Genomic DNA, 27190 nt, shown 5'->3' with positions numbered 1-27190 from the left:
CACAGGTCACTGAATTAATAAATTAATTAAGCAAATTATTAAACAATAAAAAAGGCACTGCCTAAGTACCAGGGATAGAGCAGTGACCCAAGTGGACAGAAATTCCTCTCTCAAGGAGAATACATTTGAGAGGAGGAAGTTAATAGGCAGAATAATGGCCCCAAAAGATACCTACATCCCAGTCTCTGGAACCTGTGATTATATTACCTTATATGGCAAAGGGACTTTGCAAATGTAATTAAGAATTTTGACTTAGGAAGATTATCGTAGATTATCAGGCTGCCCAATATAATTACAAGAATTCTCATAAGAAAAAATGAAAAGCAGATGAGTTAGCTCAGAGAAGGAAGTGTGACTACAGAAGCAGAGGCCCGAGTACTGTAATTGTTGACTTTGCAAAAGGAGGAATGGGGCCATGATCCAAGGGATGCCAGCAATCTTCAGAGGCTGGAGAGGGCAAGGAAATGAATTCTCTTTATAGCTTCTAGAAGAAACAAAGCCCTGCTGACACCTTGGACTTTAGCCTAGTAACTTCCATCTTGAAATTCAGACCTCCAGAACTGTAAGATAATAAATTCGTGTTATTTTAAGATGGAGTATGTAGTAATTTGTTACAATGGCCATAGGAACCTAGCATAGGAAGTTCAGAAATAACAAATAAGTAAAACACTTTTAATGACATATGATAAATGCTTTGGTGAAATTAAAAATTTTGAAGAAGGGGGTGACAATTTCAAATAGGTAAGTCAGAAAATGACTACATGGGTCAGTGAAGTTTGTGAGAGATATGAGGCTGGTGAAGGAGTGAGTCATGCAGATATATGAGGGAAAGCATCTTAAACAGAGAAAATAGTAAGCTCAGAGTACAGAGTGTTGCTTAGTGTGTTAAAAAGTGAGAAAGGGTCCAGTAAGACTGAAACTCAGTGAGATGTGGCCAGAGTGCTAGGAGAGGAGATCAGAGAGAATAAGAAATTAGAGTTCTGAGGCAGTGCACCTTAACTTTAGATGTATGCCAGATGCCCTTCTTAAGAGCTATATAATTAGTGAGGACCATATATTAACTCCAGATATTCTTATTGAATTTGTTTGTGGTGAGTTTCAGGCTGGAGTAGTGATTAAAGATCTCCAGGTGATTCTAAGGTACATCGAGGGTTGAGAACCAATGGTATCAGGTCTTGCAGACTATTGTAACCAGCAAAAACAGAGAACTGGGTTAGACTTCGATTGAGATAAGTTGTGGAATGATTTTCAGGAAAGGAGTGACATAACTCGGTATTTTAACATAACTGTTTTGGCTGCTCTATTGAAAACAGATTGCATGGTATTTAAAGCAACACAACCAGCTAATATCAGCAAGAGAATGTGGGGAGAGTTTTTAAAAAAAGGAGAAGGACTAGGAAGTGAGATATGATGAATTAGGGAAATAACCTAAAAAGGAATTTTGGGGCATGATGAATTAGGGAAATAACCTAAAAGGGTGAATAAATACTGGCCACAGAAATAGAAAAAAACAAAACAAAAACAGATGACTATGGTGTCTATAATCTAAGTGAATAATGTGTTTCAAGGAGTACAAGGAATAAAATGTATGTCACAAAAGGATGGATTCTCTGCCACAGGTTCTGAAACCAATTGTTGCACATGCAGTTTTCATTAGGGGCTACCAGTGGGAGTAAAATCTGTGGAAGCGGAAGGAAGCAAGTTAGGGCAATGAGAGAGGTAGAGCTGAAATGCAGGTATGATGACAGCTGAGGTTGATCCCACAGAGTTAAAATGGCCCATCAAAATTGTCCCTTTCTGGGCAGAAATGTCTGGGCTTTCACCACCCCGCCCCACCCACCACAACTAGTCTTTGAATGTGTGCTTCCTTGGAAAGGGTATATCCTTGAACTCAGTGACTCTTCACAACTGAGGCAATCCCTTAAGGTTATACCAGCTCAAGGCTGCTAGTTGTCATCACTCCTAGCAGCGGAGGCCACAAGTCTTCTTGAGGGACACATCACTGTGTCTATTACAATTCACCCCATGCACTCAGATTCTATTCATTATACATTTTCGAAGAGCAGTTCCCCCAAGATTCCAGTGGTCCTCTCTGCCTGGGGTAAACCACTTCTCACCAAGTATCAGCCTGTAGGAAGACGCAGAGGCCTATGGAGTACACACCCACTCCTTTTAAAGGTGATATCCAGACATTGTACTTTTAATTTTTTTTCACATCGCAATGGCCAAAACTCTATCACACGGCCAGGCACAGATGCAAGGTTTGCTGGGGCATGTGGTATAGCTGCGTGGCCACATGCCCATCAAAATGTGTAGGAGGAGTCGGGAGCTGAATATTAGGGGACAAACTAAATTCAGTCATACCTGCACTATGCACAATAAACTCCATATTGAAACTTACATACAACATACCGTGTGATTTTATCTAAATTTAACGATAAGATTAGCTCAAAGTAAAATTTGTTTTTTGCGATGGATTTCACATTTGCACTAGTCAGTCTAATCCCAGAGCTTAGATTAACTACTGTGGCATGCTGCTATTCTATAATGACATTTGACAGGAGGGAAGGAGTTTGTTTTTCCAAGCTTTCTTTCTCTACTACCTTCAGTTAAGTTTTTCTGGTTTATCTCAGGGTATTTTCCTCTAAGTTACTCCTTTATTTCTCCTGATTTCATTGTAGGGCTTTTGACACAGTAAATGGTTAAGCAATATTAACTGACAGATATATCAATTGAGACTTTGTATTACAGTCAGCTAGAATTTTGTGTTTTTATTGAGTTGAAATTCAAGTCCTCAAAAAGTCAAAAGCAAGGAACATCTTCATGTAAATTTGGCATAGTATTATTGCTCTCAGAACAAAAGATGAGGACAGGTAAGAGCCATAATAATGCCTGATGGTTGTGTTTGAAATCTTTAAAAAAATCTTTTGGGAGAGTCTTAGTTTCTTTTCAGTTTTTACTATTAGAAACTATGTTGATATAAAATCCTTGTGTTTATTTCATGTTTCCTTTGTGTTTGTGACATGACACTTTTCTAAATGCATTTTTCTTCTTCATATTTTACCTTCTGAATTCTGAGACTAAATTGATGCCAAAACTGGTGAGAATAATCAGAGTGGTCCTGTAAGACATTTTGGCAAAATGTATCAGGTGCTTTAAACTATTTATTTTTTAATTTATTAATTTCCATTTGGGGAAAATGGAACTCAAAGAAACCCCTAAAAATGAAAAAACATGCACAAAGATGTTTATATCAAAATAAATAATAGTTTCTAATAGTAAAAACTGAAAAGATACTAAATGTCCAATTATGAGAGAACTGTTGAATAACCTTACACTCAATACAAAATAGGTAGCCATTAAAAGTAACAAAATATCAAAAGTACAAACAATCAAGATACTGATAGCCAGCATGTACTCAGTGTTTATGACACTTTTCTAAGTGCGTTACATTTGTAAACTTACTGAATTCTCATAACAACTCTGTAAAGGAAGAAGCGATACCGTTCCTGTTATGCAAACAAGGAAGTCTAGGAACAGAACATTTGTAGTGTTTTGACGAAGGTCAGAAAGAAAGTAAATGACATGGATGATATTTCAACCAAGACACTGAGGCTTCAGAACCCATGCTCTTGATTACCAAATGATATTGCCTTGTCTTTATAGTAAGTAGGTTTGCTGAGGCAAAATTTTATTTTATCTCCTAAAGAACGGCAGCGATTTTTGCAACTGGAAGTTTGTCTTGGAATTAATGAGCTCATTTATATAAGGTGCCTGGGAACTTTTTTAGAGAGCTAGGATCAAGACCCAACTCTTTTCTCCTAAGACATTTGGACTGAAGAAGACCTGAGTGAGGCCGTGGGATCAGGTCAAAGCAATGTAACCTAAGCAATGAAATAGTCAATAAACGTAGAAGGTCACAGCATGATTGAATAAGCTTTTCTCTGCTCTAAAACTACAGGTTAAAAAAAAAACAATGGTATTGCTCTTTTATGGGTGACAGCTAGCAAGGCTTCAGCAAAATGGCTCTTGTGACTGAATCTGAATAGTTATAATATTGGAATCCAAGGCCAGTGATGGCGTAAAACATTCTTAGATCCTGTATTACTGATGGAAAGATTGTCCATGTCCACCTTCCATCTTAAAGAAATTCTGTGACCTGCCTGGAAAAGCATTAACTTCTTCAAAAGAAGGTTCAGGTCCAAGCATTAGCACCAGGATGCTGGCATGTTTCAGCATTGACAGGGGCAACTGCCCTTCTTGAGGTTTCATTTCAACCCCATGTTTTGGGAACTGTTTGGACCAGACTAATCAGCTCTAAATTCTGGAATTTTTCACCTTTTATCTTCCAAGGCAGCGGGGTACATATTCTGGCTAAAGTAAGAAAACTAGAGCAAATTGTACTTGTCTTTTGGATGAGAGAATGATGAGTGAAGTGTGTTTGTTATATGTGTGTGTGTAAAGAACATGACAGTTCAATTTAAATACTGCACATTGGACCCAAACTGTAAAGATAAACAGCATGGCTTCAGCTGATGATTTAAAAAACAAAACAGATCATACATGAGGAAGAGAAATGGAAAGAAATTCACTGACATGTTAACATTGTTTTATGCTAGTGGCTCGTAGGATAGTGAAAATGTTCTTTATATTTAACCTTTTTTTAAGACATAGACATTACCTTTCTAATAAAAAATAAAGGTAACATTAACGTTTTAATAACTATTACTGTAGAATGAGTTGTGTTTCTTCATGATTTTTAAGCTATTAAATATATCAATTTTCTTATTCTATTATTTAAATAAATTTTTTTTATCACTGGACCATTTGAAGAAGAATCAGTGTTTAAAAATAAATTGTGTCCAGCATCTCCATAGACCAAACATGATTCAGCATTGTACTTGTATAGTGCACTGCCTTCTAAATAGACAACATAAGGACCTCAGGGAAACACCAAGGATGTGCATTTTTGATCTATGCACACAGTAAATCTCAAGAAAAACAGCCCTTTACTCAATTCATCTCAAAATGCCCAAATCAGCCATGCATTAAAATTCAGTGGTTCAGGGAAATTCTCCCCAATGTCATCTTCATAACCTCTTACAGGGAGCAAGGATAATTCTATAAAGTTGTTCTCTGTATTTTAACACCCTTTTAGCCTGCACCTCTGGTGTGTGAAAATTAAATTAAAAGAAACAAATTAAATTACCAAATTTTATCATATGTTGACTTTTTGCATTCCTCTAAAGCTAAAGTAATTTAGGTTTGTTTTTGACGGTTGCTTGGGGTTGCTAACCCGGAGAAAATCACCGAGACATATTTGTTCACCTAGTGAGCGGTCCCTGATTTCACTGGTTTCTTTTCAGAGAGGTAAATTGTAATAAACGCTGTCAGTAAATGCTTTGCTTTTCCTAGTTCTGATTTTATGGTCCTGGGAAAAGATAATAAAATGCAAGATATATGGTTAGTCCCAGTAAGCAAATCAGGGTTTATATAACCTTTGAGAGTTCAAATATTTAATGGTAGACCTCTTTTAACTTTTGGAATGGTGACCCAATCAGGGTCACTGTGTACTGCTGTTTGTGTAATGCACTGCAGGATTCCATGGAGTGATATTCACTATACTATCTTGTGAATGCAATAAATCAGGAGAAATTATTAAGCATTATGATGGTGTACTAGAAAGAACATTGTTCTGAGAGCTAGAAAAATGTGATTCCTTCGCTGACTTTGCTAAGGTTAAGCCATGATTTTGATGAAAATTGTGAAGAATAAATACATAATCTGGGTTATGTTAATGATTATAATGATTATATTTTAGTACCTGTTTTTTCATTATACTTAAGGTGATATTGACAAGATGTTTAAAATGGAAGTAATTGGCATTTTAAAAATAACAGCTTTATTGAGATATAACTCATATAGCATATAATTCATCTGTTTAAAGTTAGTTTTTCATATATTCACGAAGTTGTGCAATCATTGTCACTATTTCAGAACAATTTCACCACCCCAAAACGAAGCCTCATTCCTGCACCCCCTACCAACATGAATCATACCCCTTGACTAAGGAGCCACCTAGAAGCCTCATTCCAATTAGCAGTCAGGTCCCATTTCCCTCCAAATTCTCAGAAACCCTAGGGAACCACTAATCTGCTTTCGGTATCTATACATTTGCCTTTTCTGAACATTTCATACAAATGGAATCGTGCAGTAGGTTGTCTTTTGTGACTGACTTCTTTCATTCAGCATAATGTTTCAAGGTTTGTCCCTGTTGCTGCATGAATCAGAACTTCCTTTCTTTGTATAGTTAAGTATATTTCATTCTGTGAATATACCACATTTACTTATCAATTCATCACTTGATTGATGCTTGAGTTCTTGATTTTTGGACATTATGAATAATGCTGCTCTGAATGTGTAACAATGTTTATAGGAACATATGTTTTTTGTTTTCTTGGGATATATACTTAGGAGTGAAATTTCTGGGTAAATGCTGAATATGTTTAATACTTTGTGGCATGTCTAGATTCTTTTCCAAAATGGCTGTAGCATTTACAAGTCTACAAGCAGTGTGTGATGGATCCATTTCCTTCACATTCTCAAGAATAGTTGTTATTACCTGTCCTTTTCATTACAGCCAACCTCATGCATACAAAGTAGTAACTCAGTGTGCTTTTGATTTGCATTTCCCTGGTGATAATGATGTGCTTATTGGCCATTTGTATACCTTCTTTAGAAAACTGTTTATTCTATGATCCATTTTTAATTTAGTGTTTCTCAAATAACAATACTTTTATAGAACTTTGAAAGATTCAAATTTAGAGTAAGTTTGAGAATATTTGATGTTTTTCATTCCAGCTTGAATATTCCATCATCTTTTATGATATGTGCGATCTGAAGAGAAGGTATATAGCCCGTAGTATCTCTCTCCACCAGGCTGTAAGCCCAGAGAAGACAGAGATGGTCTCTTCCAGTAATTGTTGTTTATAGCAACTAGTAGAGTGCTTCTAATATGATAGATACTAAAACAATATTTGATTGATGAATGAACAGAGACACTTCAAAGAAACTTATTCTATATTTCTGAAGCTGATTATATTATCTTTTCTACACCCCCTCCTCCTAGACCATATGTATTTTGAAATCCTTAAAAGTTGTAGTAAACCTTAATCATTTGCAACTTAAACAAAAATTACTAATTTGATTTGAGAGAAATGCCATCTAGTCAGGAAAAGAAGATGACTCAGATCCTAACTTTCAGGTTTTATCAAGCATTTTCTTATTTCTGTCTCTAGTCCATATTCACCAAGTGCCTGGCAGAAAACATCCAGGTTAATGCCATAATATAATAATCAGAGACTATTGTTTTGCTGGTGAAGCTATGTTCTATATATCCTGGCCCTGGTAATTCCAAGCTGTCTCTTTATAGATTTTGCAAGTGGAAGATGAACAACAACATGCCTCCTGGCAGCCTGCCCATTGGTAAGTCTGAGTGAGTGAAATGCTGTCCCTCCTATCCTCAGCAAGCAGCTATAAAAGAAGCCAGGGATTAGGTGTTAAACTGTGTTCCCATTAATTTGAATCATCCAAGTCTTAATTTCCCAGTATCTCACAATTTGACTGTATTTGGAAAAGGCTCTGTAGAGAGGTAATTAATTAAAATTAGGTCATAAGGGTGGTCACTAATCCAATATGACTCTGTTTTTAAAGAGGAGATTAGGACACAGACACACACAGAGGAGAGACTGTGAGAAGCTACAAGGAGAACATAACTATCTACAAAACAAGAAGACCTTGGCAGAAACCAACTCTACTGACACCTTGATCTCAGACTTCTAGCCTCCAGAATTCTGGGGAAGATAAAATTTCTGTTGTTTAAGCCACTAGTTTCTGGTACTTTGATATGGCCACTCTAGCAGAAAAATACACTGAGTATGGGCTACATGAAGCTATAGGGTAGTATGCTTTGAATCTGTGCCCTGCCCAAATCTGATGTGGAGTGGTAGTCTCCAGTGTTCCAGGTGGGACCAGGTGGGAGGTGACTGCATCATGGGGGTAGGTGTCTCATAAATGGTTTAGCACCATCCCCCCTTGGTACTGTATAGTGAGCGAGTTCTCATGAGATCTGTTTGTTTCACAAATGTGAAACCCCTCCCCCGCCTGCCCCAAATTTCCTCCTGCTCCAGCTCTGTAAGACCAGCCTGTATCCCCTTTGCCTTCTGCCGTGATTGTGTTTCCCGAGGCCTCCCCAGAAGCAGATGCTGCCATGTTTCCTGTACAGCCTGCAGAACCATGAGCCAACTAAACTTCTTTTCTTTATAAATTACCCAGTTTCAGATATTTATAGCAGTGTGAGAACAAACTAATACAGAGGGCATATCTCGAATTGACTGTGGCAGTATTGATGGCTTTCTACTAGGGGAATAGAGAGAATCAGGAAGTTGAGATGATATGTGTCTACCCAAAAGCAGAAGAATCTAGAACAAAAGCATTCACATCCTTTATCCTTTTATTCAACATTTTCTCAATATTGCTTTGAGCTGAGAGCCAGGAGTACTTTTCTAGTTTCCAAAGCCACATTTTAAATAAAAAAGAGCATGGTAGGCATTCAAAATAACAAATGAAAACTTTCTGTGTTCATATTTCGACTTAAATGATGGACTGCTACTAAGTGGCTATTATTTTCTTTTCTTTCTCTGTCTCTCTTTTTTTGTTGTTGTTGTTACCTTAATATTTTCCTATGTCATTAAAAGTTATTAGAACACTAAAACCACAAATAGCCAGGTGTTAACTTTTTTCTTGTGGTTAAATATAAATAACAAAATTTATTATATTAACTCTTTTTAGGGGTACAACTCCATGGCATTAACTATATTCACATTGTTGTGCAATCACCACCATCCATCTTCAGAACTTCTTAAAAAATCTTCCCCAACTCTGGTGATAACTTTTAAATAACTGTTTCCATTGAAACTGCCCCTTTCTTATACCTTATGCAAAAATTAACTCAAGATAGATTAAAGCCTTAGATATAAACCCTCAAACTATAAAAACCCTAGAACAAAATCTAGGCAATACCACACATGACATAGGTAAGCAAGGGCAAAGATTTCAGTTGCGACAAAAGCAAAAACTGGCAAATGGGATCTGATTAAACTAAAGAGCTTCTTCACAGCAAAAGAAACTATCATCACAGTAAATAGATAACCTACAGAATGGGAGAAAAATTTTGCAATCTATCCATCTGACAAAAGTCTAATATCCAGAATATACAAGGAACTTAAATGAATTTACAAGAAAAAAAAAACAACCCCATTAAAAAGTGGGCAAAGACATGAGCAAGCTTAATACCACTAATTATTAGAGAAATGCAAATCAAAACTACCATGAGATACCATGTCACTCCAGTCAGAATGGCAATTATTAAAAAGCTGAGAAACAACAGATGCTGATGAAGCTGTGGAGACACAGGAATGCTTTTACACTGTCGATGTGAATGTAAATGAGTTCAACCATTGTGGAAGACAGTGTGGTGATTCTTCAGAGATTTAGAATGAGAAATACCATTTGACCCAGCAATCCCATTGCTGGGTATATAAAGGAATATAAGTCATTCTATTATGGTGATTCACACATGTGTATGTTCACTGCTGCAATATTCATAGTAGCAAAGACATGGAATCAACCCAAGTGCCCATCAGTGATAAACTGTATACAAGAAATGTGGTACATGTACCCATGGAATACTATGCAGCTCTAAAAAGGAATGAGATCATGTTCTTTGCAGGGATGTGGATGGAGTTGGAAGCCATTATCCTCAGCAAACTAATGGAGGAGCAGAAAACCAAACACCACATGTTCTTACCTACAAGAGGGAGCTGAACCATAAAAACACATGGACACATGGAGGGGAATAACATACACTGGGGCCTGTCTGGGGACAGGGAAGGGAAGGGAGAGCATCAGGATAAATAGCTAATGCACGTGGGGCTTAATACCTAGGTGATGGGTTGATAGGTTCAGTAAACCATGATGGCACATGTTTACCTATGGAACAAACCTGCACATCTTACACATGTATCCTGGAACTTAAGTAATTTTTTAAAAATAAGTTTTTCCTTCTGCTTTGTAACTGGATGAGTAATTCTTACTCTGTTTTTGGTTTGTGTTTTTGAGACAGGGTCTCCACTGTTACCCAGGCTGGAGCGTAGTAGTGTAATCATGGCTCACAGCAGCCTCCAACACTGGGTTTAAGTGATCCTCCTGCCTTGGCCTCCCAAAGTGCTGAAATTACAGGTAAGAGCCACTGTACTTGGACTGGGTGAATAATTCTAATAAGCATAGGAGGAAGTTTCCAGTGAAGTCTTACAGGATTCTCTCTCCTTCCCAAGCACTCTCCTTGCTTCCTTTCTTCCTGTCTCTCTACTTTTTCTCATCCAATGTCCTTCATAAATAATGACCCTTTACAAGTGTGACTATAGAATGATTTATTTGTTTTCTTTCGTGATATCTTTTTCATTCAAAAGTGTGAATGCTTTAATTGTTCATATTTAGCATAACAATGGATATAATAGATTTTCCTTCCTTTGGTTCATGTATGTCTACTGTTTATATTACATTATTGTTTACCTTTTGCCATTTCATTTTTACTGGTAGGGACAAGCTGCTATTTGGGAGTTTTATTGTACATTCTATTGTTCTAATGGCCTCATACCTTTGCTTATAGTAAAATATATTTATTATATGAAAGTAATTTATAAATAATTTCTCCTCATAATAAACTTTTTCTGTTTTCTTATTGTCTGAAAGGAGATACTGATAACAGTCTACCTCTATTATCTTATCCATTTTTAATGATCTATTTGTGTATTTTTTTCTGAGATATCTTAGTACTTTTAGCGCCAGACTGTCATGATGTTTTCACAAATAGTGTGTATTTTCTATGCCAGCAAGCCTTACTTAGTGCCTAAATTACGTATTTGCAGCCACTGTATCGTTATCTATTTAGATTGAACTGTGTACTCTGCAAAGTTAATTGCTTGCCCTTATTCAGTTTGTTCTCTAGTAATGATTCCTCCATCGTAACATTTGTATTTCTGATTACAGTTCCTTCCTAAATTTTTTTCTAAGGAAAAATTTAAAAATTTACTTAATCATGCTTTTTCTATGTTTATCTCTTGCTTTTTCTTTCTGGATTACTTATTATTTGTAGATAGTACTCTTGGATTCATCTTTCAACTCTCTAATGCTTTCTTATTATTTTCCTTTATTATGATTTTTTGCATCAGCTTATGACAAAATCGAATGATTTTTTAAAATGGCATCTTATGTGGAATTTTTTGGTGGTTTTAATCTCTTAATCTTTCAGGTTATTAACTTGGATTTCAACAATGCCTGTTTAATTAATTCCTGAACTTAATAGCTATATATTTTCAATTTCAATTTATGACTCTCTTAATGCTCAGGTTGAACTATAAGGTAGATATCTAAACTTGATACCACTGGAACGAATAAAACTAGAAATTATCTGTATCACTGATCTCAGAAATATATTAGCATCAACAATCAGCACTTGTCTGCTCAGTATGATTGTTTCATGGCCAAAAGCCCAGGTTATATTTCACTGATAGTTCACACTTCTTTAGAGCGTCCTATATATGTCATTATAAATTCAATATATAAACCTACTATAGTCTTTATAGGAGATAAAGAGGTTCTCAAAAGCGTTTAAATATTGCTTAATATTTATGGACTATTTCATAAAATTTTAGACCATCTCTTATACTGCTGTTTTCATAATTTTCTATGTTCCTCTGGCAAGGTGTCTTAAGAACACGCTTTGTAATGACTAAATTGGAATACAATTGAATTGTCATACATTATTGAAGTTAATTCAGAGAAACATTTTCTAAACTTTTTTTTTTTGAGAGAGAGTTTCGCTCGTTACCCAGGCTGGAGTGCAATGGCGCGATCTCCGCTCACTGCAACCTCCGCCTCCTGGGTTCAAGCAATTCTCCTGCCTCAGCCTCCTAAGTAGCTGGGACTACAGGCGCACACCACCACACCCAGCTAACTTTTGTATTTTTAGTAGAGACGAGGTTTCACCTTGTTGACCAGGTAGGTCTCGATCTCTTGACCTCGTGATCCACCCGCCTCGGCCTCCCAAAGTGCTGGGATTATTGGCCTGAGCCACCGGGCCTGGCCTAAACTTTTGTTTTTTAAGGCAGCAAAACACTTTAAAAAATGGCATTTTATGTGGAATTATTTTGTGGTTTGAAAATATGTCTACAAATTTTCTTTCCTCTGGTTCACGTATGTCTACTCCTTCAATGCTCCTTCCCCTAGCAAGTGGTATCTAATCCTTCTTGCTTTGAGTGTAGGCTAGACTTACTGACACACCTCTAATAGAATATGGCAGAAATGACAGGAAGGAACTAGGTCAAGAAGGACACTGCTCCCTCTCTTGAGTCACTTACTCTGGAAGAGGCTAACTGCCATGTCATGAGGGCTAGCCATATGAAGAAGCCCATGTGGTAAGAACTGAAGCCTTTAGCTAACAGCCATGTTAATGAGTCATCCTGGAGCCAGATGACTGCAGCATTGACCAACATCTTAATTGCAACCTCATGTATGACCCCGAATCATAACAACACAGCTAAGCTGATCCTAGATTGCTGACTCTCAAAACCGTGTAAAAAAATAAATAATAATTTTTAGGTGGTTAAGCTTAGGAATAATTTGTTATACAGTAATAGCCAGCTGCATATAAAGTCGTGCCAATATATAAAATAGTTTTAAATAGGCCGGGCATGGTGGCTCATGTTTGTAATCCCAGCACGTTGGGAGGTGGAGACGGGCAGATCGCAAGATCAAGAGACCAAGACCATCCTGGCCAACATGGGTAAACCCCTTCTCTACTAAAAATACAAATATTAGCTGGGTGTGGTGGCTCATGCCTGTAATCCCAGTTACTTAGAAGGCTGAGGCAGGAGAATCGCTTGACTCCGAGAGGCGGAGGTTGCGGTGAGCCAAGATCACGCCACTGCACTCCAGCCTGGAGACAGAGTAAAACTCTGTTTCTTTCTTTTTTTTTTTGAGACGGAGTTTCGCTCTTGTTACCCAAACTGGAGTGCAATGGCGCAATCTCGGCTCACCGCAACCTCCGCCTCCTGGGTTCAGGCAATTCTCCTGCCTCAGCCTCCTGAGTAGCTGGGATTACAGGCACGCGCCACCATGCCCAGCTAATTTTTTGTATCTTTAGTAGAGACGGGGTTTCACCATGTTGACCAGGATGGTCTCGATCTCTTGACCTCGTGATCCACCCGCCTCGGCCTCCCAAAGTGCTGGGACTACAGACTTGAGCCACCGCGCACGGCCAAGACTCCGTTTAAAAAAAAAAAAAAGTTTTAAATAGAACTGCTATTTTCAAAGCAGGTTAGGGAGGAGCCAGGAGAAATTCAATTCTCTGGGCCTCTCCTTCATCCCTGGATGTGATCTGAGAAATACCTCAGCATGGCCATAGTTACTTACATAAAATGGATTGTGACACATTTGTGTAAAATCCACTTTGTAGTTTTGAGCTGATGATTCAACTTGATGATCATTTGCTGAGTCCAGAATTATCTTCCTATAAGGAAAGGAAAGAAGATCCTTGTTCTACCACATCCCAACATTCCCAAACTTGTCCTTTAATAGCCAAGAAGAGTCTACAGACCGAAGTGATGTATCATTCCTCTCCCAGCTTTTGAACATGGAGAGAAGCATTTTGATATTCTATGTGTGTTGTGTGTATATATTGGATGCATGTATGTGCATGCATGTGGATATTCTGAGATTATATTTATTTTTAGAACTCTTAGTTATGGTCTATGAAAGCTATTTTGGTGTAACAAGACCAAAATTAAATCCTGGGCATATCACCTTCCTGTAATGGGAACTTTGAAAAACTATTCATCTTTTAGAGGCTGTTTTCTTACCTGTAAAATGAGAATGATATTTATAGTTTAAAGGATTTTCAAGATGACGAGTTTTTTTTTTTCGCAAAATATATGTTTGTGTATGTCTTAACACCATTTCTGTCACAAAGTAGGCACTTAATAAATGTTTCATATTTTTCTCTTTGCCATTGCTTTTCACTTTTTTCTTGATGCAAACATATTAACTGAAATAATAATTCACATTCTTCTCTCTCACATTCTTTCTTTTGTCCTGACTCAAAAATAAAGCAGCTTAAACCTAATGTAAATTAAAATCAACTATGTATAGAAAGCACATTAGCTGGATTTTTGCTTCGTTCATGTTTTCTTCTTAGTTTATTTTATTTCCATTCTAAACAGTTTTATTGTATTATGGGCCTTGTTGTTGTTGTTTAGTAAGCTAATTCAAATCCTTTCTCAAAGTAGGGAAGGTATATAGTTATAAATTAAACAAACAAACATACTTTGTTTTCCTAAAATGAAAAAGTATTTAGATTAATAGAAAATAAATTGTAACTCTCGAACACTGAAAATTCAATATCACTTAAGCTGTAACATTTTTTTTTAATACATATAGTGGTTGAGAATGAGAGCTATAGATGACTTCCATGGACTCTCACAGGCTTAAGAATAATGCATTTATGTAACACTTTTTCTTATTCTTACTATTGAGAGCTATAAGAAACTTTCTCCAACTTTTTTGATTGAAGACTATTCATAAGTTAAAATTGTACTGACCTGGGGCCTCAGCCAGATGCTTAAACATAAATTAATACAAATTTTAGTAAAATAAGGTGTAGAAAAATTCCTGAATATCTGTCCTCTATTCTCCTCTTAGGATTTGATATTCTTTTTTTCAAATCAAAGTACTTGATGCTTATTTAATACATTTTCCATCGTTCCTTTTGCCAGCTATGTGTTTCAGAATGCATTTGCTAGAGATCTTGGCACAGATTGAGTTACAGCCCCACATGAAAAGGAATATATAGATAGAAATGTGAAGATTTTAGGATGCCCTATTTCATGCATAGCATCAAGGTCATTTTTGTTATACGATGTAGTGTATAGCCAATTCCCATGTGGTAGTGTTTTGAATGATTGCATATTACATATGACACAAGCTCTAGCCTTTGTTATGCTGTCAGTGCTGTGGAAGAGGCTCAAAATAAGAGACTGAAGAACACATTGTTTTATTAGCGTTTACACATTTCCGACTTAATATAACTAACTGGGAACTAAAGATTATCTCTCTCCATTTCACAAATCACATTTAAATGGCAGAACAAAATTATTTTGAAAATCAGGCGGGTGATGAAAAATGAGAACACATGGACACAGAAAGGGGAATACTAAACACTGGGGTCTATTGGGGGGAAAAGGGGAGGGCCAGTGGGAGGGGGAGGTGGGGAGGGATAGCCTGGGGAGAAATGCCAAATGTGGGTGAAGGGGAGAAGAAAAGCAAAGCACACTGCCATGTGTGTACCTACGCAACTGTCTTGCATGCTCTGCTCATGTACCCCAAAACCTAAAATCCAATAAAAAAAAAAAAACATTTTTTTTTTTTATTTATTGCATTTTAGGTTTGGGTGTACATATGAAGAACATGCAAGATTGTTGCATAGGTACACACATGGCAGCGTGATTTGCTGCCTTCCTCCCCTTCACCTATATCTGGCATTTCTCCCCATGCTATCTCTCCCCAACTCCCCACCCCCCGCTGTCCCTTCCCTATTACCCCCCAACAGACCCCAGTGTGTGATACTCCCCTCCCTGTGTCCATGTGTTCTCATTGTTCAACATCCACCTATGAGTGAGAACATGTGGTGTTTGATTTTCTGTTCTTGTGTCAGTTTGCTGAGAGATGGTTTCCAGGTTCATCCATGTCCCTACAAAGGACACAAACTCATCGTTTTTTATGGCTGCATAATATTCCATGGTGAGAAAATCAAGCATTTTTATTAAGGGTTCTGCTTAAATCAGTACTCCAGCTATAAAACAAAACATTATTTACAAAAATCTAACTAGAAGCCATTTTCTTATTTTATTTCATTTAGAGACAGGGTCTTACTATATTTCCTGGGATGGAGTCCAGTGGCTATTTATTCACAGGTGTGATCCTACTACTAATCAGCATGGGAGTTTTGTTTTTTTTTTTTTTAATTGCAAGATTAAAAAAAAATTTTATGTGTTGTATATTTTATTTGTTTTTTATTTATATTTTATTGTATTATATTTTTTTAAGTTCCAGGGTACCTGTGCAGGATGTGCAGGTTTGTTACATAGGTAAACATGTGCCATGGTGATTTGCTGCTCCTATTAACCCATAACCTAGGTGTTAAGCCCAGTATGCATTAGCTCTTTTCCCTAATGCTCTCCTCCACTGCCCCCTGCCCTCCCACAGCAGGCCTCAGTGTGTGTTGTTCCCCTCCCTGCCTCCATGTGTTCTCATTGTTCAGCTCCCACTTATAAGTAAGAACAAAGGATGGGAGTTTTGACCTGCCCTGTTTCTGACCTGGGCCAGTTTGCCTCTTTTTAGGCAATGTGGGGGTCTCCTGCTCCAGAGAGGTTATCACATTAATCCTGAACTCAGTACCTTAGTGCGGCCACCAAGCAGCATAGTGCACTACAGCCCAGAGCTCCTGGGCTCAAGCTGTCCTCCCACTGAACCCTCCAGAGTAGTTGGGACTACAGGCACATGCCACCACATCTAACCTGTTTCTCATTTTAAGTGAGACAAATTATGATAATCCTCCAAACCAATATCTTAAAACATAGTTAAAACACAGTAAAATGCCCACATACAAATAAAAACTATTTTAGAATATAACATAATTAAAGCATTAAGTTATGATCACTAAAATAACAATATGATTTTTTTTTCTTTTTATTGCATTTTAGGTTTGGGGGTACATGTGCAGAGCATGCAATACAGTTGCATAGGTACACACAGGGCAGTGTGTTTTGTTTGCTTTCTCCCCTTCACCCACATTTGGTATTTCTCCCCTGGCAATCCCTCCCCACCTCCCCCTCCCACTGGCCCTCCCCTTTTCCCCCTATAGACCCCAGTGTTTAGTACTCCCCTCTCTGTGTCCATGTGTTCTCATTTTTCATCACCAATAATAGTATTAATAATCATGTAATTCTAGGGATTTTCTGAGAAAAGTCACTTATGGGAAATTATTTCTTTCTTCTGTATGGGCCACTGGTTCTTTCTGGAAATTCTGTAATTGGAGTGGAGGAGGTTTTCTCTTATTAACCTTTTTGTTAAAAATCATATTTTTAACAAAAATTCATATTTCTTTAACAGAAACAATATGATTTTTAACAAAAAGGTTAATAAGAGAAAACCTCCTCCACTCCAATTACAGAATTTCCAGAAAGAACCAGTGGCCCATACAGAAGAAAGAAATAATTTCCCATAAGTGACTTTCCTCAGAAAATCCCTAGAATTACATGATTATTAATACTATTATTATTTTTTGTTTTTGAAATGGAGTCTCACACTGTCACCTGGGCTGGAGTGCAGTGGCATAATCTTGGCTCACCGCAACCTCTGCCTCCTGGGTTCAACTGATTCTCCTGCCTCAGCCTCCAGAGTAGCTGGGATTACAGGTGCCTATCACCATGCCCAGCTAATTTTTTGTATTTTTAGTGATGGGTTTTCACCATGTTGGCCAGGCTGGTCTCAAACTTCTGATCTTGTGATTTGCCCACCTCGGGCTTCCAAAGTGCTGGCATTACAGGTGTGAGCTACTACGCCCCACCAGGATAACATGATTATTAAAGGAATCTAATTAAATTTAAGAGCTTCTGCACAGCAAGAGAAACTAACAATAGGGTGAACCAGCAACCAACAGAATGTGAAAAAATTTTTGCAATCTACCCATCTGACAAAGGGCTAATACCCCAAATCTATAAAGAACTTAAACAAATTTACAAGAAAAAACCAACCCCATCAAAAAGTAAGCAGAGGATACAAACAAACACTTTTCAAAAGAAGACATTTATGCAGCCAACAAACATATGAAAAAATCCTAATTATGACTGGTCATTAGAGAAATGCAAATCAAAACCACATTGTGATACCACCTCACACCAGTTATAATGGCAATCAATAAAAAATCAGGAGACAACAGATGCTGGAGAGGATGTGGTGAAATAGGAACACTTTTATACTGTTGGTGGGAGTGTAAATTAATTCAACCATTGTGGAAGACAGTGTGTCGATTCCTCAAGGATCTAGAAATAGAAATACAATTTGACCCAGCAATCCCATTACTGTATATATACCCGAAGGATTATAAATCATTCTATTATAAAGACATGCACATGTGTGTTTATTGTCGCATTGTTCCTGATAGCAAATACTTGGAACCAACCCAAATGCCCATCAATGACAGGTTGGATAAAAGAAATGTGGCACATATACACCGTGGAATACTATGCAGCCATAAAAAGGATGAGTTCATGTCCTTTGCAGGGACATGAATGAAACTGGAAGCCATCATTGTCAGCAAACTGACACAAGAACAGAAAACCAAACACTGCATGTTCTCACTCATAAGTGGGTTTTGAACAATGAGAACACACAGACTTAGGGAGGGGAACATCACACACTGGGGCCAGGAGGGTGTGGGGCTAGGGGACAAACAGCAGGGGGTGAGGGGACTGGGGAGGGATAGCATTGGGAGAAATACCTAATGTAGATGACAGGGTGATGGATGCAGCAAACCACCACCATGGCAGGTGTATACCTATGTAACAAACCTGCACATGTACCCCAGAAATTAAAGCATAATAAATTATACTTTATTATAATAAAAAATATTATATATTTTTATTTTATGTTATATATTATATATAATATATATATTTATTATATATTATAAATATATATAATAAATTTCCACCCCAGAAAAAAAAGGCATTAAGATCTGGGAGAGTGAATGGGTTGGAGCAAAGGCTGAGCCCGTTTCTTCAGATAAAGTTGGAGATCTATAGGAGGACACTGTCTTTAGTGAGCTTTGAGGCAGAGGAAGTATCAAGCCATGCCCCATATAAATGTAAGGGCAGGTAAGGCGCTTCCAACACTGGAAAGGCATGCTGCTTCTCTTCTCTAAAAGAAAACTCCAGGAGCTATGTTACCTTTCCCTCATCACTCCTCCAAGTTTCTCTTGGAAGTTTAGTTCTTTATGCATTGCAAGGCAGACAAGATATTTTGCTTAGATGTGGGAAATATACTTTAGCTTCTAATAGGAATCAAGCTAAAAGCTCGTTCATATATACCTACAATGAACAAAGACGTGTTCTATAATAGCTTGACAGTCAGACATATATTGTTTGTACTTGGCATCACAGGATGAAACAAACCAATAAAGTGATGTCTAAATGCGCTGAAAAAGAAGAATATTATACGTAAAATACAATTTCAGTCAATCTTCACAAATGAGGACAGAATAAATCAATTTTTAGACTTAATCAGGAATTAAAACATTCATCCCCAAACCTAATTCTGGTTTTTGGTTTTTGCTTAATATACTTCATCAAAAAATGAGTAAATTTGAAAAAGCTGTAAAGTTTAGTATATACAATTTTGTGTTGCGTACAATTATTTAAACTCATAATTAGTTCTAAATAAATGTTAATAATCAGATTTGACAATCTGGAGCAAAATTACAAATTATTTCAACAAAATCTAGGAGACAAAAAAGGAAAGATAAAAGATATGGTAACATCTTAATTTATTCAAGGGATACACTGTAGATATTTATTAATTATTATCATTAATACAATATAGGTAAATACAATAGTTACATAATTACTAGAATTTTATGTGTATATAAATATATATACATATACATGTATATCAGTATATGTATATGTATATATCCAAACAAATAAAATAGAGAAAAGGAGGTACACTATATCCAGCTTAGCAAATTTAGAAAAAGAAAAAATACATATCACATGGAAGTATGGCACACACAAAAAAATAACAGGAGTAATTGATCCTAAATAGTAATAATTCTAATGTTTAAAGTATATTTTCCTATGAAAAGTTTCTTCTAAAATAATTACACAATCCATTTAGTGAGTGATGGTTACAATAAAACCCAGACTTCATCATTATGCAATAGATCCATATTACAAAAGTTCACTTGTACTCCTTAAATGCATGCAAATTAAAATAAAAAATCAATTTAGAAGATATTTGTAAGAAACATGTAACAATTTAAAATATAGATTGAATATCTCTTATCCTAAATGTTTGAGATCAGAAGTATTTTGGATTTTAAATTCTTTTTGATTTTGGAAAGTTTGTATTAGACTTACAGATTGAGTATTCAAAATCCAAAAATCTAAAATCCAAAATGCTGTAATGAGCATTTCCTTTGAGAATCAAGTTAGTGCTCAAAATAATTTCAGGCTTTGGACTTTAAATTTCTGACTTGGGATGCTCAACCTCTATAAGAATGTGGAAATTATTATAGAAATAAAACCACATAGAAGTAGCAATGATGATAGTTACATAAGCAAAAGTTGAATTTAAGGCAAAAGGCATCAGATTAAATGGGAATATTTAACATAGTTTAACTATAGAAGTCACTGAGAAGTTATGGAAATAATATAGAAACAATACAAACAACAACTTCTAGCATTAGAATGTACTTGCTGTCAATTGGTAAAGAGAAAAGGAGAATTTGATAAAATACATTAATTAACTCATTTACTTAAATTATTTTGAATACTTCAGCTGTTTGTATTAGATATCAGGGATACAGCAATAAAATAAAAGAAAACATACAAGGAATTTTCAAGGAATTCACATTCTATTGTAGGGGGAATACTCGCTCACCAAATATATATCCATTAGGTGAGATGGTAATAAGTAATTTAAAGAAAAATAAAGAAATATAAAAAATAATGAGCCAGGGCTATTTTATACGAGGTAGTCAGGGCAAGCCTCCTCAAAGATTTGGTATTTGTGTGCAGAGTGCAAGGGAAAAACAATACAAGCCATGCTTGTATCATATGCAGTAGCATTCCAGGAAGAAGGAACAGCCAATACAATGCAAGGTAGGGTGATGTCTAGACTAGAGGTCAGACTGGATGGAATGGAACAAATGTGAAATCAAAAAGCAAATAGGAGGCCAGATCATGCAACGGATAATGTGTCATGGTAGACTTTGGATATTATTCTATGAAATGGATAAGTCACTGGAGTATGTTAACCAAATAAATCTTATAATCTGACTTTGTATTATGATTATATATTTAAAACAATCTGTACTGCAGTGAAGAGAATAGTCTAGAAGGATGCAAGCATTGACACAGGCAGAGTAGGTGAGAGATGATGATACCACCCTGAATCAGGGTGGTATAAATGAAGGTTTTCAGAGCGGGTAATGAAACTCTGGGTTTTGAAGGTTTGTATTTTTTGACATATTGGCATGAGATGAGAGTAAATTAAGAGCCAAGAATGACTCTAGAATTTTGGCTTGAGTAACTGAAAGAATAATGAAGAAAAGAAAGATTGTAGGAAACACTAGTTTGAGGGAACTACTCAAGCATTCTATTTATAACCTGATTAGTTTGAGATGTCTATAAGACAGTCAGATGAAGATGCTGATTTGGCAGTAAAAATAGGAGTCTGGATTTTGTAGATAATGTCTAACCTGGATGTGGAAATATAGAGTTGACAGTACCTATTATAATATACTAATACATAAATTGCTTTAAAAGGGTAAAACTAGAATGAGTCAAAAGTCGGACCTTGGACACTTCAATGATTAGAAGAGGAAGGGCTAGAAAATAAAAGAGTAAAGGAGTAGGAAAATAGTCAAAGACCAAGTGAAGGACTTTAAGAAGAAAGGAGCTCTGAAATGACAAATGTTATTGATAGACCAAGTTAAGATAAGGATTGATCATTGACTGTTGAATTTGGTATTTTGAGAAATGACATGAAAAATACTCTGATAAGAATAAGAGATAATGTAGGAAGAAGAAGTGAACACTGAAATTATAAACTGCTTTTTGGAGGAGCTTTGTTGTAAAGAGGAAGAGGGATATGGGGCAATCGCTGGCATACAGGAAGAATTCCTTTTAGTTGCATAGTTATTATTTAAATATGTTTTCATGCTGATGGGACTGAGACCGTAAAGAAAGGGAAATTCAGAGGGAGAGAAAAATGGCAATAATAGTGTTTCTGAGATACTTAGACTTGGCATGTAAGTGAACAGGTGCACAGCCATATATTAACCAGAAATTAATATAAAAAATATAAATTTAGTTATGCTAAAGTGAAAAATATCCCCCAAATTTCAGTGGAGTAAAATAACAAATGTTCATTTTTCACTTAAAATGTATTTGCATTGCAGATCAGAACTGATTTGTTTTGTGTTGTCTTTGGTCTATAATCCAGGTAGACAAAGTAGTCTTTATCTAGAACATTTTTTACAGACAGCGAAAACCAGACATGTGGACCATGAGATGGCTCCTATACTTCTGATCAGAGTAAACACATTTTATTTTTTCCAACATTACATTAATGAAACCAAGTCATGTGGTCACTCCTGGGCTCAGTGAGATGGGGATGTATAATCTTCCCAAAAATTGGGAAGCCAAGGAAAGTGTCTGCTGCTAGCATCATTCCTTCTGCGGCAACTCACACTGGTTGTTTTTTGTTTGTTTGTTTGTTTGTTTGTTTGGGGAGTGCTGGGGTAGAGGCAGTTATCAGTACTTTTTTTTATCTTCTTCTATTTCTTAGAAATCAAACTCAAGCACAAACCCTATCTCCTACTACACTTCTCTAGGTCTTTTGGTTTCTGCTTTTTCTGTCACAAATGACAGAGCTGATTACTCCAGCCTAAGCAGGGTTATGCCTTGTTTAGATGTTGAATTGGGTTATGCAAATAAGGCATTAAATATTTTGAAATCAACTATATTTTAAAAAGGAGGGTTAAAGTATAATGAATCAAAGTGGTATATTTGTTTTGGAATGAGCGAAAGCCCAATAATCACTTGCCAACTGGCATATTTTCTATATTTTAGTATGGACCCAGGACATCAATTATATATAGGTCAAATTGTACAAATCAAGCATGGCAAATGAATGCAGCAGTAGCCCATTATAGGCCAGACAGGAAAAAACCTGGCATTTAACCAAACAAAGCTATAACTTTTAATGACTTGTCTTTTTACCATGCTTCTCTGTCAATTATTGTCACGCAATCATATTAACATAAAGCAGTCTTTGTTTCTGACTTACTTTTTGTATTAAGGCCATACATCTTTCACCTTTGTGGCCTTGGCTTAAGTGTGTAACTTCTAACATCATTTATGCATTATTGGAATCAATAAAATATTGAAACAATGGGGATTATGTTCTGAGTGTTGCTGTGATCATAATTCTTATGTTCAAAGTAAAAAATGCAGGTCATAGGATAATGAGATGCCAAAAAAAAGAAACTTCTCTATTTCTATGGAGACTTATGCAATGATTTTATTTGAAATTGGCAGTTTCAAAGACATAATTTTGCAGTGTTTTGGGCACAAAAGTGCTTTAAGTTGGATTCTTTCCTCTTAATCACGTTCTGTCTGATCTGGGTTTGCCAGCTAAACACAAAACTCCCCATGGGAGCTTGTTGTCACCATAGCAACCAGATTGCAGTTTCCAATACCTTTGTAATGAAGTGCTGACATGTTTTCAGCACAAGGTGCTAAGTGGAGGTTTGTTTCACTAATTAGGTGGCAAAAATAATTCCTTCACGATCAATGATGTCACAAATTATACAGTAGATAAACCTGAAAAAATTTGTTTACTAGTACTTTATATCTTAGAGAGAGAAGTAAAATAGTAAAGTTGTCTTTAAATTTCTCTGGTTAACTAGTAGGATATTTGCTGTATCCTGAGGATGAATTTAATACTATTCTAGTTCTTTAGAGGTTTATAATTGAGGTAAACTTAGGAGATATATAAACCTTAAAATAGGTTTTTATGAAATCCTTCTAAATAGAAATGGACCAAAGCCTCTTAATTCAGAGTAAGTAAGAAGAACCACATAACAATTCCCAAATGTGGATACCCTTAGTTCAGGGACTTATAAGTGATCAGGACTGTTGAGATAGTGGGTTTTCCTTAAATTAAGAGTCATCCATTCCCGAGAATAACTGGAAGAATTGCCCTTTCCACTTGCCTCCCCATGGTCCTCAATAATGAAAACTTCTTTATTCTTAGTTAATCAGAACCCTCTACTCTTTTCCTCTCTGTCTATTCCTGGCCTTTTCTCAAACCATGTTTTTATAAATGCACGGGGTGTTGATTGAGAAAAAAATATCAAAAAGAAGTCTAGTGATAATTTCTTCATCTAAGACTCAAGGGGAGACACAGTCACTTTTTGATCAAGGACATATATTTAGGTCAAAACCTTCTTCGAGTCTTGTTTCTACTTTGGACTAGGCTAGGAGAAGAGAAAGACTGTTCTCAGAATATACCCTTAGATGTAAGATGTAACCCTGACATATATTTATGAAGCACACAATATGTAAAGAATAACGGGTATCTATTGTTAAAAATAATAGCAATCATGATAAAATTAATACACTGTGGGCTGTATATGCTGCTATAATTTGGAATAGGCTATGCATAGTAAAATAATCTAGGACAGACCATGCATGGGCAAATAATGTGGGGAAGAGTACATATAGTTCAGGATTTCAGGGAAGGAAAATATTACTTCATAATGAATTGATTCTATATGTACTTATAAGAAAGAATGGCATTTTAGTGATCAGAAGAGAGTTTAGAAGAGTATTCTTAAGGTTATCATGACTTATGAAATTAGAGAAAGGGAATGAACAATGTTAGTGTGAAGGACGATGTCAAGTAAAGTGACAATAGGGTTGATCTGGGAGTCTCATGTGAGGTAGTTTAGGTCATTTTCTTTACTATCACAGAGAAAAATGAGGTGCAAAGGTAATCTTGTTAGATTATTTTTCATCTCAGGGCTAACTTAGCTGTTCTGGCTATGTAAGTACATGACAGCCCCTTCTATTACTTACTGGTGGAATTACTTGGAGATGTGGGCTTGGGTAAATAGGATGATCTTACCAAATGCAAGAGGGTCTTTTTTTTTTTTTTTTTTTTTTTTTTTGGTCAAAGTATCTTCTCCAGAATAGCCCACATGGCCTACCAGTGACTCTGAACCTAGATTCTCTTCTCATACTCTCTTCAATAAGCAGAGGGTCTGTGAGTTATTTTCAATGTTTCAAATGCCTAACGGAGACCACATATTACCTACTCTTCATTTATATCTGCATACCAAATTAAACTGAAATCCAACAATTCTTCACTCTAGCTCATGCTGATCTGTGAAACTTATACAGTCACATGTGTCTTCATGGTTCAAAAATTCTTAATATATATGGTTTGAGAGATATTTTACAAAAGCTCAGGGTCCATGATTAATATGGTTTGGCTGTGTGTCTGCCCAAATCTTATATTGAAATTTAGTCTCCAACATTGGAGATGGAGCCTGGGGGGAGGTGATTGTATTATGGGGGAAGATTTCTCATGAATGGTTTAGCAATGTCCCTCTTGGTACTGTCCTCGTGATAGTGAGTGAGTTCTCTTGAGATCTGGTCATTAAGTGTGTAGCACCTCCCTCCCTGTTCTCATGCTCCTGCTCTGGATGTGCCTGCTCTCCCTTTGCCTTCCACTATGATTGCAAATTTCCTGAGGCCTTTCCAGAAGCTGAGCAGATACCAGCATCTTGCTTCCTGTACAGCCTGCAGAACTATGAGCTAGTTAAGCCCCCTTTTTAATAAATTACCCAGTCTCAGGTCTTTCTTTATAGAAATGTGAGAATGGACTAATACAATGGTCTAGAAAAGGAAATAAAAGAGAAATATGGTGCTAAAATTTGGAGAATTGCTGATTTGTATTTGCCAAAGCTCAGACTGCCTTGGGTTTATCTCTGAGGAGAAAAGAAATAAAATGATTGAAAATAATGTGTCAATGGTTGTTCTTTTCAGGCAGTATTAAGAAATATTAATAAGATTGAATATTAAGAAAATACACAAGTACTAACTCTCCATTAAGTAAGCCATTCATTGTTTGGGTGGAGAGTTAGCATTTATTTTCAATAAAATCACCTCCAAGAGAAACTCAACTGGGTATAAACAACTCTCTTTATTTGATAAAATGATGAAAGAATTGTCACAAATTATTAGTGTGTGTGTCTCTGCTTCTGTATTTTTGCCCCTCACAGCTGCATTAATATGATTACTCTAACGAAAGAAACAGATGTTGGCTGGGAGAGCAAGACTACACAAGCCACACAGATAATTGTATAATTAGCCTTCAACTATACATTGTGCCTTGTTGAAAGCAGTGTCATGCATCTATAGGAATCTCTTAATACAATAGAGATCAGCACATCCCGCAGGTTTGCAAATCCCACCCTTTTCTCCTGTGCTTTGTCTTCTCTCCTTTCATCAAAATTAGTGTGACAGGGGCTTAGACATGAACATTTTAAAATACCTTTTATCATTTCAATTCATCTGCCTAAATTAAGGAACAAGTTTTCCAATTTTCAAAAATTTAATTGCCTATAGTTACTGCTCTAAAATGGCAAAACACAAAGGGAAGTTAATCTGCTGCTGCTTTACATAGCGTAGAAAGGCATTCTGATAGATTCCTAGTCTTCCCCAGGTCACCATGCCATTGCATTTCCCAAAGAGCTGAGTATTAGATAGAATGCTTTCAAAAACAACTGTTACAAAACCCTATCAAAGGCAGTCATTCAACTTACATGACAAGACGTCTGGGGTATGTGGTTCCAAGGTTGACTCAGTAGCCATCGTTGGTGCAGCTTCTCTGGTTCTCTTGTTCCTGCCTTCATGGCTAAAGGATGGCGGCAGCGTTGTTAAGCCTCAGGCCCTTATAGGTAAGAATCTTACGCAGGAAGCAAAACAGGTGAATAGAAACAGTTTTTCTTGGAGTGCCTCTTTTCAAGGAGGAAAATCTTTTCCTGGAGCATACAATGAATTTAGAGTACGTTTTTTGGCAAGAACTGCATCACTTGTTCATTCTGAGAGCAGCTGCAGGTAAAGGAAATATCATTCTAATAATTTGCTCAGACCAGTCATAATTCATTTTTCAGAGATAGGCATATGGCTGCTCAAACAAAATTGGATCGTTAGCAAGGAAG

General features: G+C 36.5%; 1 long non-coding RNA gene across 4 annotated transcripts in view; it reads left to right on the top strand.

Annotated features, from left to right (window-relative positions):
• Positions 1-27190, top strand: part of LOC103789015 (uncharacterized) — a 724824-nt gene that overhangs the window by 611277 nt on the left and 86357 nt on the right. For 2 of the 4 annotated variants that reach the window (XR_013530713.1, XR_013530711.1), the window contains 2 exons: positions 7433-7485; positions 10184-10299. This is a non-coding gene — a long non-coding RNA (uncharacterized LOC103789015). Of the gene's footprint in view, positions 1-7432; positions 7486-10179; positions 10300-27190 lie in introns of all 4 variants that reach the window. The other 2 variants (XR_013530714.1, XR_013530712.1) reach the window with 1 other exon arrangement.

This window comes from Callithrix jacchus, chromosome 2 (genome assembly GCF_049354715.1).
Source record: "Callithrix jacchus isolate 240 chromosome 2, calJac240_pri, whole genome shotgun sequence".
Classification (NCBI taxonomy): domain Eukaryota; kingdom Metazoa; phylum Chordata; class Mammalia; order Primates; family Cebidae; genus Callithrix; species Callithrix jacchus.
This window is presented reverse-complemented; position numbering and strand designations above follow the sequence as displayed.